We start from the raw sequence: 20200 nt of genomic DNA on the forward strand, positions 1-20200 counted from the left end.
GCCTTTCGAGCCCCACAACAACGCCTCACTTTTTTCTCTTTTTTTTATTCGCATATATGAGCTGGTCTCTGTAATAGGAGAATCTGTTACTGGGCCTGTTGGTATACATACTTGAAGAAACGAAAAAACCAGCTTACGGACGCTTACACAAGAAGAGAAGACACTCGCTGGAACAATTAAGCAACAGGTTTAATGAAACCACATAACGTTCCCTGATAAGCCAAGCGCGCATGCGTCGTACATAAAACACGCGTGATTCACAATAAGAGAGAATGACATCAGTATACCACATTTTTTTTTTAAATAAGCAATCTCTTTCTTTGATAGTGACAGATACAGTAATGCATTTGTTCGAACCACATGTTTCCAGATTTGCGCTTCAATCACTTCCCGTTCGTATTAATGGCGTGGTTCCCTTACCAATAATTTGCGTGCCTTTCAGATCAGGAGAACAGCCGCACACCCAGCAATGAGCAGGCAGATTTGCTCCTCCTCCTGGCCTGATTGACGTCTGCTCTGATTTTATTTACACAAACCCCTGCCTATGTATGCGCAAATGCTTGCCATGATTAACAATGCAGAAATGGTCACGACCAATAAACAGCCGACGACGACGTTGCCCAATCCCTACGGGTCTCCCGCTTCCTAATGACAGCTACTTCAGTCTCCCCTCTACCTCTCCTTTTTCTGCACGCGAGTATGGTTTCGCTGTCACCACCCTCCTGATTTTTTTTTTGCTTTTATTGTTACCGCACTTGACTACGCGGTCACTCCTAGCTTCGTTGGGTCCAACTGTTTTTGTTGTCAAACGCTGCCCCAGCAATTTCTTTGCACGCACGCTGCATGCCCTATGTGCACGACCGCCGGAGGCTGTAGCGCGTCCCTCCCGTCCAGATGCAGCGGCGGACCGTCTTTGAAACAGTTGCAGTTTGCGGACAGACACAAATGCCGCTCCTTCAGAAAAACAAGCATACGTAAGTGCAGCAAAGCGGCACGCGTGGTGCCGATCGACAAAGGTCCTTCAAACGAATGAATGGCGTGAACATGCGTTGCAGGGGAATCAGCTTAAAAGAAGAATAAAATGCTCGACCCCCTCCTCCCTCCATTTTTTTTTTGTGGTCTTTTTTATGTCATTGTGGTGGCCCTCTTACCGCCTTCAACTCCGCGTTTGTTGATCCCCCCGGAACTACATCGTAACCAGCGTAACCCCGACCAGGGGACGCGCTTCGCACCCCGCAAGAGAAGTTTTCAGGATGGATGGATGGATGCTATGAGCGTCCCCTTTAAAACGGGGCGGTGACATGTCTGCCACCAGGCTCGAAGGAAAAAAAAAAAAAAGAAAAAAAAAAACGCTTCCTTGTTTTATGTTGGCCTAATACCTTATCTACATTGATTAAATCTATGTTATTATACCAAAAAATATAAATTCACGGTCCATCTCTCTGCCTCTTAAGGCAGAATGACCTTATTTTTCCCCCATTATTTATTTTTGTTCTTTATCTCTACTTTTCTGCCACCAATACTCTAACCGTCTCTTACTTATTTCTATCGCGGACGTGTTCAGCTTTCCATTGTTGTCCCTAAAACCCAAGGCTTCATGTAGACTCGTGCCCACACGTATACCTGGGTGAATATCGCCACATTCAATCAGTACATGTTCCATCGTTTCCTTAGTTCCCCCGCAGCATGTACATTGTTCTTCTTCGTTACTAAATCTCGCTTTATAACTACGCGTTCTAAGGCAGCCCGACCTTGCTTCAAACAGTAAAGCGCTTCCCCTTGAATTATCATAAAACCTTTCCCTCCTTATTTCGTTTTTTCCTTTTCGGTAGTTACTCAGAGTCGGCTTCTTTTCCATCGCTGTCATCCAATAAGTCCTCTCCGCCTCTCTGACCTTCCGCTTAATGCTCCTTGTTGCCATATCGCCCGCACTGCCAGCCGTATATTTACTGGTGAGCCTCCTAGTTCTTTTTCTCCACTGCGTGTCAACGCTTTTTCTATACAAATACCTGAAAACCTTCTCTGCCCATCTACTCTCCTTCATTTTCCTCAGCCTCTCTTCGAATCTCATTTTGCTCTGCGCTTCCCTCACTTCAAAGCCTGTCCATCCCATATCACCCTTTACCGCCTCATTTGTCGTCTTCCCGTGAGCGCCCAACGCGAGGCGGCCCACCGTCCTTTGATTTACATCCATTCCTGATTGCACCTCTGACTTCATGCACACCACTGAGTTCCCAAATGTAAGCCCCGGAACCATCACACCCTTCCACAGCCCTCGAAGCACCTCGTACCTATTGTATCCCCATAAAGCTCTGTGCTTCATAATTGCAGCATTCCTCTTTCCCTTTGCTACCGATGCTTTCTCTTGTACCTCCATATATCTATCCCCCTCATTTACCCATACTCCGAGGTACTTGTACTCGCTTACCCTCGGTATTTTTTGTCCCTGTATTAATACCGTATGGTCTCCGTGATCATTGAATACCATCAATCCACATTTTGTTGCACTAAATCCTAGTCCTAGAGCCTCACACTCCCTTCCGCATATATCTGCCAGTCGCTGTATATCATCTTGACTGTCCGCAAATAAGACAATATCATCAGCATAAAATAGACCTGGAAGCTGGCGGCAGCGCCCCTGGCGGGCGCCCAGGCTGTCGACGCGGAGAGGGCCATGGCGGCGCGGCGCAGGGATACGGCCATAGAGTTTCCTAAAATTAACTAGAGGGGACTCTGGCTAAAGTGAGCTAGAATAGGGTAGTGGGCTCACTCGCCGGCCGGCGCTATGCATTGCGGTGACGCCGCCAATGTCACAAAAACGTGCTTCGGCGCGTCTCCGCGGCGCGGCGCCACCGTCGCATCAAATGTAGTGAGCGTTGGCGCTGGGGCAGTTGCTGGCTGTTTGGAGTGGCGGTCGGTGTGTGCGAGTTTTGTTTTTTTGAGAACTCTTCGCGCTTTGCATCCTCAATCTGGTAGGTTCTTCTGCAAACAGCGATGTGGCCTGACAAGCAGTGACCGTCTCACGAGGTTAAAATGCTTCCGCGGCGGCAAAACCACTGTTTTGCGCCAGGCTGTCGGACAGGTTACGTCCACGGGAAGGGCAGCACGAAGCCGTCTTTGTTAGGCGTTCCGAAGGATACAGCCCTGAGGAAGCAATGAGGAAGCCCTGGGAAAGGAATTTGCATCGAGCGGACAAAGCACTGGACGACAAATCTGCCGTGTGTCAACTTCATTTTGAGCCGAAGTATGTGCTACGGTACTACGTACATATATAATCGAAGGGAACGAAGTACGCACACCACGTGGGAAACCTTGCCTACGAGAGGACGCTGTGCGTACAATCCTGCCTAACTTGGCGTCGTATTTGACAAAGAAGACACCACGAGAAAGACCGACCCGAAAGAGAAAGCGATCGGGAAGCGTTCAAGGTGAGAAGAAGGTACGTTCTCGTACCGTTGGTGATACTGTTCAAGCAACTGTGCCCAATATATGATGAATAAATGTTCATGTACTTGTGCCCAGTACTTGAGGAGAGTGGCTTCCTGTTTTTCTTATCTGTGGATTTTTACAATCATTGCATAGGAGTATTCAGTGCATAAATAGCCAAAAAACAGAGCCAAGGTACTGGAGATCTGCAGAAAGAATGAGCAGCTCCAAGTTTTTAAATGCTGTGGAATGTATAAAATTAAGAGCTCGTGGTAAACTCCCGAGTGTGTGTCATCGACAGTAATTTCACACGCTCGTAAAAGGCGTGCTTGACGAAAGTAGTGCCCGAGAAATGCAAAGAATCCAGTTTACAATTGATAGCCGCAAAACGCGTAAGCTTTGAAAAGTTCGCCATCGCTGCTTATCACTCGTATGAGCGATTTATATGCATCTCAAATTTGCGCAGCATCCCTTGCATGCATCGAGTTCTGCATGCGCGTTCGCGCGAGTTACGGCGACAGAGTTTCAGAAAAGAATGTTTTCTGCAGCTTTACTCGCACGAGTACTGACGGTCTTCGGTGTGTTTCATTTAACATCAGATAAATAGCTAACACCAGAGGTGCATACACCATGCTACAGTGTTCTAGGTGGTTACCATGCCTTACGCGCGCATGTAGGCCAACGCACCTAGCTCGCGCTAGTTTTCTTTCTTTATTTTTTATTGTCTCAGCGACATCAGCATCACCGTTTACACTGCCGAAATTCGCGTACATTTCCGTCCAGTGCATATGATAACAGCGCACAAAAAAGCGTGACATCAGTTGCGCACAAACGCCTCCGGCAGGCAGTGCCCTACATTTAAGTCGCTGGTGGCGCCACCACACATGTGACATACCCGGCGTCAAGCAGGGGACCCCAGCAAGCCCACTACCCTCTTCTAGCTCACTTTACTCTGGCGCTGCGATCGTTCAGCTACCATGGGAATGATGGGTAGTACACAAATTTGCCTAGTCTTCGTGCTTGCGGCTTCAAACGTACTTGTGGCTTTGTTTATTGCTATGTTTTGGCTTTCTTTCGGATAAAAGAATGGATCGTTGTGAACTTCGTGACCAGATTTGAATTGCTGAGCCTAAAGAAGTTAAAGTGGCGAAGTGAAGCTGCTGACTTTTGCTGAACTTCGTTTTTCGACAAAGCGGACGCAGCCGACGCGGAGCCAAACGGAGCCGAAAGTACGAAGTTTAGACAAATTTGTGTACTACCCATCATTCCCATGCTGGCTGAAGCGTCATGCGTTGCAGCTCCCATAGACACTAGCGCCAGAGTTCCCTCTAGTAAGTATTGTAGGAAACTCTATGGATACGGCAGTGAGCCCACTGCCCCATTCGTTATAGTACAGTGTACTAGAATGTGGGTGGGCTCACTGCTGTATCCCTGCGCCGCGCCGCCATGGCCCTCTCCGCGTCGACAGCCTGGGCGCCCGCCAGGGGCGCTGCCGCCAGTTTCTCCTGAAAACTTCTCTTGCGGGGTGCGAAGCGCGTCCCCTGGTCGGGGTTACGCTGGTTACGATGTAGTTCCGGGGGGATCAACAAACGTGGAGTTGAAGGTGGTAAGAGGGCCACCACAATGACACTTAAAGGGGCCCTGCAACACCTTTCTTAGTTATATTGGAATAGTCTCATAATTGACGTATGACTCTTCACGAGTCATATGCCGCAAAAGTTTTTCGAATCCGTCAAGTCTAAGTGGTGTTACCAAATTATAGAGATCACGTTCCGCAGCTTTCTCCCTCAACTCAACGTAGCGAGCTCGCGGAAAGCTGCGCGGCGTGTATCCGAAACATATCCCCTAGGATGACTGGGGCCCATACTGCGCCGCTATTGGCTGGAGATGGTCACGTGACCTACGTGCGCTTCCGGTATTTTTTTTTTGTTTGTTTTCGATCAACATGTCGGCGCCCACGTTCGCGTTTTGTTTTGCGCTGAAGCCGTGCCCGCCGTAGAGATGACGCTGAAATGTTTGAGCCTTTTGCTGACAAGCGCCCATACGCCGATCGTTTTACGATGGATGAAGTGGTAATCAACATTAATCCGGGAGCGTGTACACGGCGTCGCCCCCTTTGGCGTGCTTTATAACGCGATCGTGTGCTATTTCTCGTGGGGTTGTCCCTCATGTGGCTACTGGACCTACTGGATACCTACGCATGTGGGTATTGATGACAGTGAAGACGCCGATCACCTAGCTTCAAGTTGTGCCCACAACGAATGTGACTGCCGAGAAATTTCATGCCTGTTTGACAACGCTCGTCTGTTCATCCGCTGACATCTTCTGAAGCAGCACCCTGACCAGCGTGTAGCAAGCGGATTGTTCCCTCCCCGTATTCGTGGTCGTGGATTGCCTCGTCGTGACAGAGCCCTCTTATATAAGTTGGCTCTGTATGAGTGCGTGGGATATTATTCCGTCAAGAACGTGTAGACAGTCCGTCATGTGGGTCATGTGAGACACTAAGCACAATTTTTAGTGTCCCGCATTCGTTATGCAGCGAGCACGTGCAAATTTGTGTTTACGTCTGTGTTATTTGTTTTTTTTTCTCCTCTTTCTTTCCCCCCTATCTTCATTTCCTCTGTTCCCCCTGCCCGTTCAAGGAGCAGGCAGGCATTGTGCCCCTTTAGGTGGCAGTTGTCAGCCTGTACCCTCTCTGTTTCCTCTGTGCCTTCGTGTTCTCTATGTATTAAAACCTAATAATAATAACAATAACAATTGACACGACGCAAGAAACCCTATAACTTAATTTTGCTGGCGTATGAGTGCATTCTTATTCAGCTATGGTGAAAAAAAAAAGAGAAAGAAAAGACAGGAGGCACTTTGTGGATATTTGTTCATTCTTCACAACACAGCTCGATGCCGTTAAAATTAAAATTTAGCGCACGCAAATATAAAGAAAAAAAAACATGCTTCGGGAATTGCGTTTTCTAAATGATAAACTTCCAAGCTTCTGGTAAGTGTAGTACCTCATTTTGAAAAAGGCAGGGAGCAAAGCATACTCTTTTATGTGAACTAACGTAATTTTAATGGGTGCTCTGCTGCATTGAACTACTACTTCAGCATGTAATGGGACATGTTATGTACATGTCAGCATGCAATGCATCCATCACAGTGAATCGGACATGCAGAACCAAGTAGTAATGTCAATTGATTGCCCATCAGGGCCCAAATATCGAAACCAAAAAAGGACATACATTGAAACGAAGGACGGTTAACAAACTTAACGACACGATCAGAAAAAAAAACAGCACGAACAGAAGAAAGCAGAAGTCGATTCAAGAAATGATGTACTTGGAGAATATACCCATATTTTGCAAACTCTCAACGTGGTACAAAATAGTAGGAACATGTTTACTGTAAGAAATATGCAAAGACAAAATATACAGCACCCCTAAAACTACCCGCCGCCCCCTGCCCTCCAGTAATTACTCCAGTAAATGGATGCACATACCACTTGGATATGCAGTACCGAAATAACGACATATGTAGTGAAATTGGAGCACAGACTCTTCTTTATTAATGTTATGTTCAAGGTTCATTAATGACATCAAAATAGCGCGCAAAATCCCATCCCATCCTTAAAGAGTGTTTATTTTCCCTTTGCACTTGTCTAACAGAACAGAGCACTGTTTATTCTGATGTATACATCATTACCTGCCCAACAGCACATATATTTCTTAACGAGAAACCAAATGCCAGCTGGAACCTCTTCAACTTGTAAACCATGCTGCTATTTTCCTGTGTATTATCATTTTACACTGACTGCAACTTTCCATTCAATTGTATATTGTGCCTAGTTTTTTATCAGGCTTGCTTATCACATCATTAAGTAGATTGCTAGTACAATACATTGTTTGCTAAGGCTGAATACTTCGTTAAAGATTTGCTGTTTTATTAGCAAAAGTATAATATATAGCAGGTTCTAGATGCAAGCAAAATTATATGTGAAAGTGCTTCAATGAACTATTACCGACTCTTCATTCTAAAAAGACAGGGCGTGCAAACACGGACACAAGAAAGAAGTCAGGACACCACAAACGCCGTTTGTGCTTTGTGGTGTCCTGACTTCTTTCTTGTGTCCGTGTTTGCACGCCCTGTCTTCTTAGAATGAATACGTACCAACTAGCTCAGCTCTCTGTTATTCTAAAATACCGACTCTTGTTACAAAATAGGTGTGTGTTTTCAAAGTAGGTTACAAGTTAGATGGACGCTATAGTACTTTTGCTGGGAAAAATCGTGACAAATTTTGAATGAAATGGACAAGGATGGTTAACAGGTCAAGTAAGCTCTTAATTGAATAAATTATGAGACAGTTGGCATTATTTGGCACTAGTGTATTTAACAGACATATATATAAAAGGGGATTTGAAACAGGGCCGTAACTAAGGAGAAGTTGAGGGGGTTCTGACACCCCCCAAAATTTTTTCGTGCTTTAACTTTTCTTGTGACACTAAAATAGTTCCATGCCTTCACAGCGACCACCAGTTGCCGCAGTTAGCCGTTCTACACACGAACACCCTTCGAAAAAAATTCCTGCGTACGGTCCTGGTTTGAAATATGCATTACTCATGTTACGCTTCCTAAAAGGCCCTTGTGTTTTTTATTATGGATAACAAGGCGCTTTATAATTGTCATGACATGACAGGCGTGAAATACAGATTAAGAATGCTTCCAGATTTGATGCTTTTATGTTACTTATAATTAATTGGATGACATTCATTCAGGAAGAGACAAATCGGCATGAGCACTACAATAAGAGAGAGCTGAGCTAGTTCGCATTCATGTTAAAAGACAGGGCGTGCAAACACGGGCACGAGAGAGATATCAAGACACCACAAACGCCGACTAACAACTGAAAGGACACATAGCGGCGGAAAAGAAAGTAAACATTGTGGGAATTCAGGCGTCTGCGCCAGTGGCTCGACGCCATCTTCCCTTGGAGAATTTTCGTGTCTCTCCCTCTCGACCGGACGGGTGGCAGCTGGCCATAAATCGCCGTCACTTTGCTGCCACCCCTCCCTCGAAAGTTAAACACGGTGTCCCATTGGCCCAGTTTTGGCGGGATTTGGACCTGGCTCGCGCTCGCCTAGAAGCGGCGGGCGCGCGACCGGGTTCGAGAGAGACCACTTGGGGACCTCGAAGGGTGCGTACGCGTTTTGGCCGCTCCGGCCGGCGGCGATCCTTTGTTCTTTGTTCTTCGCCGCCGGCCGGCGGTTACGTCGTTTTGTCGGGGCTCCGGCCTCAGCGGGCGCGCGCCACCCTCCGCGGTCTCGAAGTCCCGAGGCAGCGCCTCGCGATCGTGCACCGTATGTTCCTTTTAAGTGTTCCTTTGTCTGTTCTGTTTCCTTCTGCTCTGGGGTGCGAGATCGCGGGAGCGCTGGCCGAGGGGTAGGTCGGCTCTCCAAACCTGGTTCTTTCTTTCTTTGTTCGTTTTGTGGGTGTGACATTCGCGGCCACATTTGGTAACAATTGTATTAGCTAATTGGTGTCCTGTGTAACTATCTTACGTGCGATTGGTTGTAATGAATTATTGTTCTCTTGTATTAAAATCCCCCGTAATAAATCACTGATTTGGAGAGTGTCGCCTAGGGTCTCCCTCGCTGCGCGCGACGGCTCGCCGTCCCTTCGCGGTGATGGGCCGAGTTCTCGCGCGCAGCAGTTCGAACGGTACACGGGCGCGGGACGAACGAGGACGCGGCGGCCTGCATGGAGCTCCCAGAGCTCGAACCCGCGGTGGTGCTCGGCACGACGACACCACAAATCTGGCGCCCAACGTGGGGCCAGGGGCCTAATGAGCCTCTGGTCGCTGAAAATCCGAGCTGTTGCGCTTAGTGCGGTTGTCGCGTCAAGTTCAGTGCGTCCCGTGTACGTTCGTATCTCTTTCTTCATCTCTCTCTTTTCATCCATCCGCCGCTTTCTTGAGAGCTGCCTGACTTATGAATTGTTTGAGCGTAAATTACTCTAGGCCTGGTCTCTGTTGAGGTAACGTGGTACGGAAAGAGGCAAGTGCCACTTTCAAGAAGTATTGAGCACCCGCTTCAAAGTTTCTGCTGCGAAGCCCGGACGAGGAAAGGAGTGCTGCAAGTGGCCACCAAGATACATTTGTTCTTGGCGGCGGGAGTTCGTTGGATAAGCTGAGACCTTCGTCATGCCGTTCCGGAGAGACTGACCTCCCCTGCTCTGCCTTTGATTCAGCGATTCGGTGAGTCCAACGGATTTTCTCTGAGCCCCTACGCGTTTCTAGCCTAATTCTGTAATAGTTGACGCACTATTCGTGCCCCGTGTTGCTGCTGGTCACGATTTCGGCACATGCCAGCAAAAGGGCGAAAATGGCGGAACACCCGCCGAGTGGACAAAGACGGCTCATAAAGGCCAAACCCCATATACGCGAAAATGCACGCGACAGCGACGAGCGACGCGACGTAGATCGTCTTCGCGCAAGCGGTCGCTTGGATGGGCAAACCCCATTCACGCGACTGCTTCAGCGAGCGATCTCCACTGTTGCTGGCATGAGGGCGTTTACTCGTGCCAAAAGTGGCCCGTAGTCAGCGGTATGCAATGTAAAATACGATATGTTTTGTTGCTTAATGGTACATAAAATGTTTATCATTGTCTTGCGGCATTTTTTTCGATCCCATCACTGCTGCTACGTGCCGCCAAGCCGCGTCACAGACGGCGCGGGACTTGTAGTTCCCGTCCCTGAGGGCACGTTCGCGTTCAACAACGTCAACGTTGCGCTCGTCGCCGTTGGCCATGTTGATGAATTGTTTGTACGTTGTCGTTGATGCGCGTCGATAAGAAAGCGGCGACAATCAGCAGTACGTCACTGATGCATCTTGTTCCGGTGTTTTGCTATTGGCTGCTTGAGCACAGCACTTCCGGGCGACGAGCGACGGATTCCAAATCTGAAAAACCGAGCGATCGCGCGAAATCGACCACGCGACACGTCGCGCGAACGGCTTGTTTCGTCGCTCATAGCATCGCTCGTCGCTGTCGCGTGCATTTTCGCGCATATGGGGTTTGGGCTTAAAACGAGCCCGGTCCGCGAAGAGGCGAGCGCCTCAGGCACCCCCCGTCGCGTGCGCAGAAGGGGACGCATCCCTGCAACCCCGTGACGATGACGAGGAGGCTGTACTGACGGAAAGCCGGCCGGGGGGAGACAAGGCAGACCATCCCCATCTGGGCTCTGGAGTTGTCTCTTTTTGTTTTTTCTAGTGGCCCGAAGAGCTGCGAACGGACAGCGGAGTAACCCAGTTGTATATATTTGTAAATAGTTTCTTCGTATGTCGCTGGTGATGCGACGGCCTCCGGGAGGCGATGCGCCGGGACGTGCTGGTATTGCACGGGCGCGGGCGCAGACGCGACATTTGTTTTCGTGGCCACTACAGGGAGCGACCGCCGCGCCGCCAACCGATAGCGCCTGAAACGCGCTTCTGGGCACTTTTTCTCCCTGAAGACGGCCGCTGGCCTAGGTACTGAGGAGGAGAACGCCCCTAGCTCCACTTGTCCCTAAACGCGCTTCGCCGCCGGTGTCAACCAGTGTCAACTCACGTCAAGGTAAGTTCTTGCATTCCTTGTTCTGCGATGTTTTCTACGCCAGTCTACGCGCGACGATGAAATTTCTCCACGCAGTACGCATCTCACTTAGAACTATTTTCATCGTGACAGTTTTTGTATCTTCTTGTAGCCTGGGAACACCGTTCAATTTGTGCGACAGAAACTTATAGCTTCCGTCTCACGCTATTGTATGGAAACGGTTGAATACCGCTTGTAGTTACTTTCTTGCCCTAGAGTTGAACTAGTAAAAGGTTTGTGACACACATTTATGAGAACGAATGCAATAAGCTAGGTCTTCGCTTGTACATTAGTGTGCAAAAAAAGCTTTTATTTGCGCAGGTGCCCATGTTGCGAGTGCAGTCGTAACGCTTTGTCGTTGGATCCGAGCCCATGGAGAAAGTTGGAGCTGTAGAGCTGTATGTAAGTAAACTTTGTGCGTGCATATTATTCGTTTGACCATTGCGAAATATGTCAGAAGTCGTGTACTAATCAGTGCACAAAAATTGATCTGCCAACGTTAAACAAAAAGCATTTAATAAAACTAATGAGCCGTAGTGTCCCCACTTCACTGCTCATGGGCTTTTTTCCATTAGCTTAATGGGCACAGCCACTGCTCTGCCAGGGAGCCAGACATGAAGTTCAAGGGGACACAGCTTTTGCATCGGTCTGGCTTGAATGAGGGCAACTTGCGCTGTGATTCAAAATTTTATTTTCAAGCCGTTGTTCGAAGCTTTACAGGAGGCTAGCACATACAATAGGGCTCTCGTGGTTCAAAAACCGTGGGCAGGACTACCGCTCAAAGTAAAAGAAATCTAGGCCGAAGGTTTACAGGTTAGTATGATTGAAAATTGGGCGAGTTGGTAACAATTCATAGCTAGTAGAGGCAAAACAGTGCGAAATAACAGAGACCAAGGACGAGTAGACACGACACGAGTGCTGACTTTCAACTGAAAAGTTTATTGAAGAAACATCATAATATACTCTTACTGCGCATGCTCTTACAAGGCAAGAAACTCATGACGACGTCACGGCATTGAAGTGGTGTTCGCAGCCAAGAATAAAGTTGGTGATATCTGCACAGCAGTGCGGAAAAAGGCCCAGTGGTGAAGGATTCATATTCCATTAAGCACACGAATGTTTTTGTGCCATTGGCATTGTGTACAGCATACCCTTCACGTGTGGAAGTGTTTACATTGGGCAATCGGGGCGACTTGTAAACTCGCAACTGAGGGAGCATCAAAATTCCTTGAGAGGTAATGTTTGCTCGACGCACTTGGCAATGCACTGCCAACATTGCGGGTACACCACAGAATTTTCTAGAATGAGGATTATTTTCCGCCACCACGACCAGTTGACACGTGAAATCTTCGAGGCCCGCAAAATACAGAAGGCAGGGCATAACTGTGTCATTCAGTCTTCAATAGCCCTCCAGGAAAAGGAAATTTCCTTTTTAGATTCTTGTAATCGTTAACAGTGCTAAGATTACTAGCGAGAGCGAGCCAAAGAGCCCGGATGAAAGCATGCCAGTTTCATTACAATCTGTTATTGCCATGTATTAGCATGGCTCTTATGACAAACACCGACATACCGGAATATTTTCTGGCTGTTTTAGGTCAGCAGTTAATGTACAAGCTTCCTAAATTCTTCCATTGCATGCGATATTCTATCATGAATTAGAGGCTCAAGACATCAAGTACATCAACAGTTTCTTCCGTTGTTTGTTATTGAAAGCATGTTGTAGGGATGGGTACGTTTCTGTATGAGATAGATTTTGTACATACCGCAGATCCATATGTGCTCAAATACTGCAGAAAGTTTCAGTATTATCGTCACCATCTTTCAAAGTAGCATTTGGCGTTGTTAGTTGCCTAGTTTCTGAAGGAAGAAAAAAACTGGAAAGTGAGTTCCTGGACTCCAGTCTCGAAGGTGATGCTTTACCTCCATGCAAATTCATCGACGTTCGAAAAAAAAAAGACAAATTCGCATAAGATCTGCATATTTTTGTTGGAATCCTTCGGTATTACTTTTCATGTTGTTAACTAGTTTATTTGTATAGGGAAAGGCTGCTCAATTACCTTGTCTGGAATCGGTGCACTGAGTTTGTGTGCTATGCTTAATTTGGCAGTTGCAGGGTGGTAAGGCATAGCCTTTCAGATAGCAGACTTGTCTACCATCTTTCTGGTGCTCCTGCCACGGGCTGAAGCCAATTAAATCCTTGTGAAATGTTTGCCGAAGGTTCAACGGTGTGCACACTAACATGTCCCAACCGATCAGGACAGAAGATAGTCAACAAGTTTGGAGAAAATGTGCAAATTCTGCATGGTGCATTCACATTCCAGTGGACATTTGCTGGCTGGCGCATCCTCTTGCCAAAGTCCAACATCAGGGGAAAGTGCAGTGCCGCATGTCTGGAAAAAAGTTCATTGACTAAACACCAAGCGATGTCTGCCAAGGTGTCGAGCTTTCAAAGTGCAAAGAGAGAGTAAGCTTGCTCTAACAAACACAGCAGTGGTTATGAAAATGATAATGTGCATTTGTAAGTACAGCACGGTCCACTGTTAAAGGGAACACTCCAATGAGCACCTTTCATTTTGCTGGTGCTCTAACAGCAAGCGGACAGGGAAACATTGCTCATGCGCTGCACTAGTCTGTCAAGAAGAGGCAGAACTGTCAACCACCAGTAGTCTTATGCAAATATAAGCCATCATGTTTTTGCAAGAGAGCGAAATTCAAACACGCCCTGCACACAAGTGTTCCCTTTAACAGTGGACCTGTCTGTACATACTGTCATAGTGCGCTCAGTACAAAACAAGTAACCAACTAAGGCATGCCGAGTTTTAAATAGCATAGGTGTCAGCGGCGTAGCCAGAAATTTTTTTCGGGGGGGGGGGTGTTCAACCATACTTTATGCATGTTCGTGCATGCGTTTGTATGTGTGCGTGCCTGTATACGCAAGCAAAATTGAAAAATTTCGGGGGGGGGGTTGAACCCCCCCCCCCTTGGCTACGCCCCTGATAGGTGTATTATGTCCGGTACCGCCTCACACAAGAAACGCCTGCTGGTGTGCCGTACCCTTCTACCTATGAACTTGCAGCAGGTGGGGACCTATTAACTGCACCGTGGCACTGATAACGATGTAGACTTTCTTGAACAAATGGCTCGGCAGCTACAAAAGTGGGCTTGCTACGAAACGTATAATGCAGATGGCACTTTATCAGTACTAAAGGTTTTGAAAACGCGCAAATGCTTCACAAGCTTGCCCTTGGATGCGTGAACGTTTCTAAAGACACCTTGTGTTTCACTTATAAGGATTTGTGCAGGTGGTATAAATAACCATTGCGGCATCGCAGAAAGTGTCAAAAACATGCTTGGAAAATGTTCCGATTTGTCGTAATTTCTGAAACATAGGATAAGCTGCTGCATGCATATGTTTGACTGACTTCATTGTGCGTTTTGCATGCAGGACGAAATTAGCATTCTGGTAATTCCATAACCAGGTCACAATTGTGAGACATACTGTTGTGGAGGAACTCGTTGATTTTGCCTACCCTGGATTCCATAAAACACCTAAATTTAATTGCACTGTGTGGGACAACATCAACTGTTCAGTTGCACCTGCTTTTGGCTGTTACAAGTTTAGTGCTGTTTACCAATGTTTCGCTGCTGCGCTTACGTGTATTTTGGGGTTGAAATTGCTTTAATTTTAAAGGAGTACTGACACGATTTTGAGACATCGCAAAAGGGACATTTTTGGTTTCCTTGGTATGCAGTGTCAACGATTTCCACACACCAGAGTCAGAGAACACGTATCAAATATTTTAATTTGACTTTGAAGTTTTCGTCGCTGAGCATCTGCAAGCCAGCCACAGTGCAATGGACATTATCCTGACGAGTCAAGACAGTTCCCCCGAGTTTGCAAGTTCTGCATCCTGCATGCAGCCTATATCGTAGAAATCACTGTCAGGGTCACTGGACGACAATTAATGGCGAATTCCACTGGGAGATCCGGAGCGGCCGCCGAAATCCTGGAGCGAGCACTCTGATTGTACCAAGCCAAATCTGCCAGTGGAACACATGAATGCACTGCGTGAGGTCGCTCCGGAAGTTGTTCATGCATACGTCACGCAAATTGGCTCCGGGAACTATTTCTGCTTCCGCTCTGTGTGTTTCCATGGGTCACCGCTGCAAAGCGCGCATTTCGACCCCGCAGTGGCTTAAAGCAGGCGTGCCATTTTCTCGTGTTGCGCTGACAAATATGGGCGAGCGCATGGAAATCTCTTCTTCGATGTAGCCGATAATCTTCGGGCGTGCGCACAGTGGGTCAGGGAACATTTCTTTAAACATCATTTCGTAGAGCTTACGACGGTTCGTCGTAATCGATGCTGCTACTACTGTCAGGACTCGTGCTCTCGCTATCGCTCAGAGCAAGAAGCAAACCAGAAGCTCGCCCAGCAGAGTCACACAACACCATTTTAGGAATGTAAACAAGTGCACAGGGTGATCAGACCCCGCCTTAAACATGCTGAAGACAACCGAGTTGCCCGACTGTACCGGAAATGACGTCACCGCGTTACCGGAGTTCCGGCGAAATCCACCTCTGCAAGACGGAGCAACTCGGAACGCTCCGTCGCGGAGTGGGTTGCTCCGAATCTGCCAGTGGAAAACGCGAACTTGCTCCGATCGACCAGTGGAACGCAGATTATCGAACGCAGAGCAAGAAAACTTGCTCCGGCTCGACCAGTGGAATTTGCCATAACTTATCGTTGTTTTTGTGCACCACGGGCAGATGATGGATTTGCCGCTAGTATGTCGCGAGTTTGTGTATCCCCGTGACATCACACTGCTATGAAACATCACCGAGAAGCCGCCCCCTCGATATCAAAACCAAAAGTGTCTTTTTAAGGTAGCGATAAATAAAATATATACGATGCATTCCCAGGCACCACAATACTCGTTTTAGGTTTTTCGACACCAGTATTTTTATTTAGAGCATCAATCCGAAAATTTTTAAAATTCATGTCAGTACTCCTTTAACATATCTTTTTTCCTGTCTGTACTCATAAGTAACCTCAACTCACTTGGTAAGAATCTTTAGCACATAAGCAACACAAGGACGAAAAGGGAGGGACGTCTGCACTAACTTTCAACGAAATGGTTTATTGCACACAAGGCACTAATAGACACAGTGGTGGTGCCCTAGCACTTCACCAAGATGCCATGCAGAGAGGTATATCGTTTTCTGTTTTATTTTGACAAAATATATGGCACACTATAATCACTTTGCGAACTACTACACATTCAGTACAGTCAATTCTTTATTCGAGAAGGATAGTTGCGGAGTGCTAACACAATTGGTACCCACTTTTACAATTTTTGCAGCTTCTATCATCAGTCTCGTTAGTTCAACTCTATTAGCTGATGAAACCTTTGTGTCCTGAAAGAAAGCTTCATACTCTCATGCCCTACACTGTGACGCCAGCCATCCATCGTTGCATTTGTTCACAAGATTACAGTGCTCTCTTAACCTATCATTCATGCAGTGGCCCATTTCCTGACATACCACTTACCACATGAAAGAGGTATGTGATAAGCGGCAGCTTCTCAGCATGTCCTATGCCGTTTTGTGCAAGAAATTGTCTTCTTTGGTGCTTAACTACTAATTCTGCAAATCGATTTCAGCTTGCATGGAGCTGAAAAACTACTTGTACATTAGCACGTGATGCCATCCTTTCCATAACTGTAGTTGGATAGCGTAACAACTCAACAGGACACACAGCACATGGGAAAGGTTCACACACAACGCGTCGCACAAACAGAAGTGTAAGTCGTAAAAGGCTTAAATTAGGAAGTACCGCTCCATTGCTCTAGTTGGCTGTTCCAACAGTGATGTCGCTCAGAAAAGAATAGCTGATGTGCCATACTTGCACAAAATTTAGCATTACATAATAAGGTTTGTGTCACATACAAATGTGCAAATAGTTTTCCAGCTCTATGAAAGCTGAAATCAATTTGCAGAATTTGCAGTCAAGCACGGAAGAAAACTGTAAGAAAACAATATAGGATGTGGTTTGCGGAATGTAGACAAGCTGTTGCTTATCTGATACCTCTTTTCTGCAGTAAGCAGTATGCTGGGCAAACAAGCAGCTGGATGAATGATAGGTTAAGATAGCATTGTAATGTGTGAACCTTTCTTGCAGAACACAAAGGTTTTGTCAACCAACAGAGCTGAACTAACGAGATTTATAATACTATTAGCTGCAGGAATTGCAAAAATTGGGTACCAATCGTGTTAGCACTCTGTCCCTGTCCTTGTCGGATAAAGAATCTGCTTTCTTGATTGTGCAATAGTTCGTTAGTTGATTAGTGTTACGTACGTCTTGTAAAAATGAAGCGGAAAAATACAAATCTCTGTGCATTGCTTCTTGGTGCAGTGTGAGGGCACCAACACTGTATAAATGTTTGCCTCGTGTGCAATAAACGATTTTGTTTAAAGTTAGCGCATGTGTTGTGTCTCTCTATTTTTCTCCTCGTGTTGCTTATGTGCAAAAAATTCTTTGTATGTTGCCAACTAGGCTGAATTTTTCCCTAAACCTCTGTCACCCTGTGCTGCATCGTCTGTTGTCTTTTGACCAAACGACAAGGTATTGCTGCTGTGCTTGTGCGTTTGCCAAGTCAGCCTTCCGATTTTTGTTGTGGTGAATGGTGATACATGCCTGCTCGATGGAGACACCTTGTACTTATTGTGCCTTTTGCGTGCAGGTTTTTGGACAAAGTCATCAATTCCATTGCTCTTCCTATGCCAAGTGGCCAGGATAATGGTTGAAATTGCTACAATAAAGGTTATGATCAACAACATTTGTTGAAATTTTGCATTTACTTTTGGAAGCGCAGTATAACGCATTCCATGCAACATTACTAATGAAAATGAGTCGACTTAAAATGCTTATGTTGTCTGGAGCGCAATGGATTAAGCAAGTGCCATGTCGGAATAAACAGCATTAACTAATTCTTTGGACAAAAGAACACCGATTTTGCTGATATGAAAAATTATTGTACACGGGGTGATGCTGGAGCTGTTTTGACAAGCGTACTTGTCGTCTTCGTGGCTGCAACTTTGAGACAAGTCTTGTCGAAATGTTGGCTCCAGTGACACCCTAGTCAAAGCGTTGTACCATGCCAGCATTTCACAATCAAAAGTTTTAGCTGTTCAATGTTAGCCTGTTACACCCCGGTGGCACAATGTCTTTCTTTATGCCTCAACATAATTTCTATCAAAAGTGATAACTAAAGGGAAGTCTGCATAATATGGCATCGGATTAATTTCTGGAGCTTCTCTAGCCAGCAAATTGAGAACTCTTTCTGTTTACTCTGTCCTTTTTGCCTATGTTCGCGCGCTGCAAAACCCTGCCAGTATGATAATCCAAAAACGGCAGAAGTTCAGGGCAAGATGGAGGCTTGAAAAGGTGAAAAATTCTCGGACACGGGAGTGTCGCTGGTGTCAGCGTTTCGACAAGCAGTCTTCTTCAAGAGTAAATATTGCTGCTGATTGAAAGAATTCGATGCAGAAACCACTATTCGACACCTTTATTTTAGCCAAATGGCGCATAAGTGTTTTAAAATACAGCAAAAATCCCCATATCTCCCGTGGAGCAAAGTTCTCTCGATTTCTTTTCATTAAAGTGAGTGGGTCGGCGGCCGTAAATGACGGGAGGCGCTCAAGGATAGCTTTCGGTTTCGGCTTTTGACTGCGCGAAGCGCCACCTGCTTCCTGCAACTGGTGTCATGGAGACTTCCTGTTTAACTTTTTGAAACTCCAAGCGATTGAAACCTTTCCTTGCACTGTTGTACTCGATATTGTGGAATATATATGCGCCTGTGTACGTTATGGTTATATTAGGCACCATCCGGGATATCAAGCATCGAAATCTGATGTGCGACACTTGCGCTTTGCCACTAGAAGGTAAGCAAAACACCACTGCATGCTGCACGACGTTCCTGCTGTCTGCGTATTGAAGCAAATATGTATCGTCTTTAGGCGACCGCTGTCCTTGCATCTTGGCACGACGTAGGCGGGATCGACTCCTCCCATGTTTATCGTAGAAGAAAGTGAGCCGCGCCAATACGGACACTAGAGAACCAGACATCGTGTCTTCTCATGTGTCGGCTTTTGACGCTTTTCGTCCCATTAAAGACTGATTCCTACCTCTAGAAACTTTCTGTCGTTCTTTGTGTTTATATTCTGCCCTTTTCACCGGACTTTGAAACGAGGTCGCATTCGTTCGTCAACTGACGCAACGTGCAGAATGTTGCCTTTGCCTTGTTCGCAAAAGAAGAGTCAATACCACGCCATCGAAGGGGCCCGTGAAGGCATAAAATCCGTCAAAAAGAAATTGACATGCTTCCTGAAGTCTGAAAGGGCTAGGTTATTTTCTGCATCGCAAGAAGCCAGTCACGTGTTTGGCGCTACAGGGGACCCTCCACGGGCTGCTGCAGCTACTATCCCAGCCTTTAAATCCGTTCCACTCCTAGCGCGAGTGCGCCGATACAGGTGTGGCAGACTGTCTACGATGCTTACATTGAATGCTGCAAGCTGCGTACATTGAAATTGTTTTATTTTTACACGTACATAAAATACGATTCGTGCATGCAAACAAACAAGGCGTTAAATAGGGCGGCATGGCTCATCTATTTACATCATCACCACACTGGGAACCAATCGCACTGTTTGCATGAATGGCATTCCCCGCCAAGCGAAGGTGACCGAAGACATAGGTGTAAGTGCAGTCTTCATATATGAAACTATTTAAAGCCTACTAAGTGACATGGTTTAGACAACCTGTTACCATAAGGACCTACCAACATTGTGCATTTGTACAGAGCTGTCTATGCTTTCAGCGTGCCTTTAACTTGAGGCATTTAAAATTATTTCCTTATCTTATTATCTACTCCATCTATCTTCTAGCTGCTCTTATCTGGGTGCCCTCATGGCCACTTCCGTGAATGGTATTGGGCGTAAGGCATACCACTGGAAGAGCAGACGCCACCTTTGGTGCAACGTGCTAGACAGGCTCATGTGGTCATAGTGGCTGCTTAGTCTGCTTTGGGAGCACCGGAGCGAGCTGAAAACAAAACTTTAGAATGCCACCTGCGCTGTAATTCTGAGTGAGTGGGGAGG

General features: G+C 46.6%; 1 long non-coding RNA gene across 1 annotated transcript; it reads left to right on the forward strand.

Moving 5' to 3' along the window:
• Window positions 1–11093: 11093 nt before the first annotated feature.
• On the forward strand, window positions 11094–17899 carry LOC119381108 (uncharacterized). The gene is made up of 3 exons (XR_005181280.2): window positions 11094–11276; window positions 11365–11445; window positions 17785–17899. It is a non-coding gene; the product is annotated as an uncharacterized LOC119381108 (long non-coding RNA).
• The last annotated feature ends 2301 nt before the right edge of the window (window positions 17900–20200 follow it).

Source organism: Rhipicephalus sanguineus, chromosome 2 (assembly GCF_013339695.2).
Source record: "Rhipicephalus sanguineus isolate Rsan-2018 chromosome 2, BIME_Rsan_1.4, whole genome shotgun sequence".
NCBI lineage: Eukaryota > Metazoa > Arthropoda > Arachnida > Ixodida > Ixodidae > Rhipicephalus > Rhipicephalus sanguineus.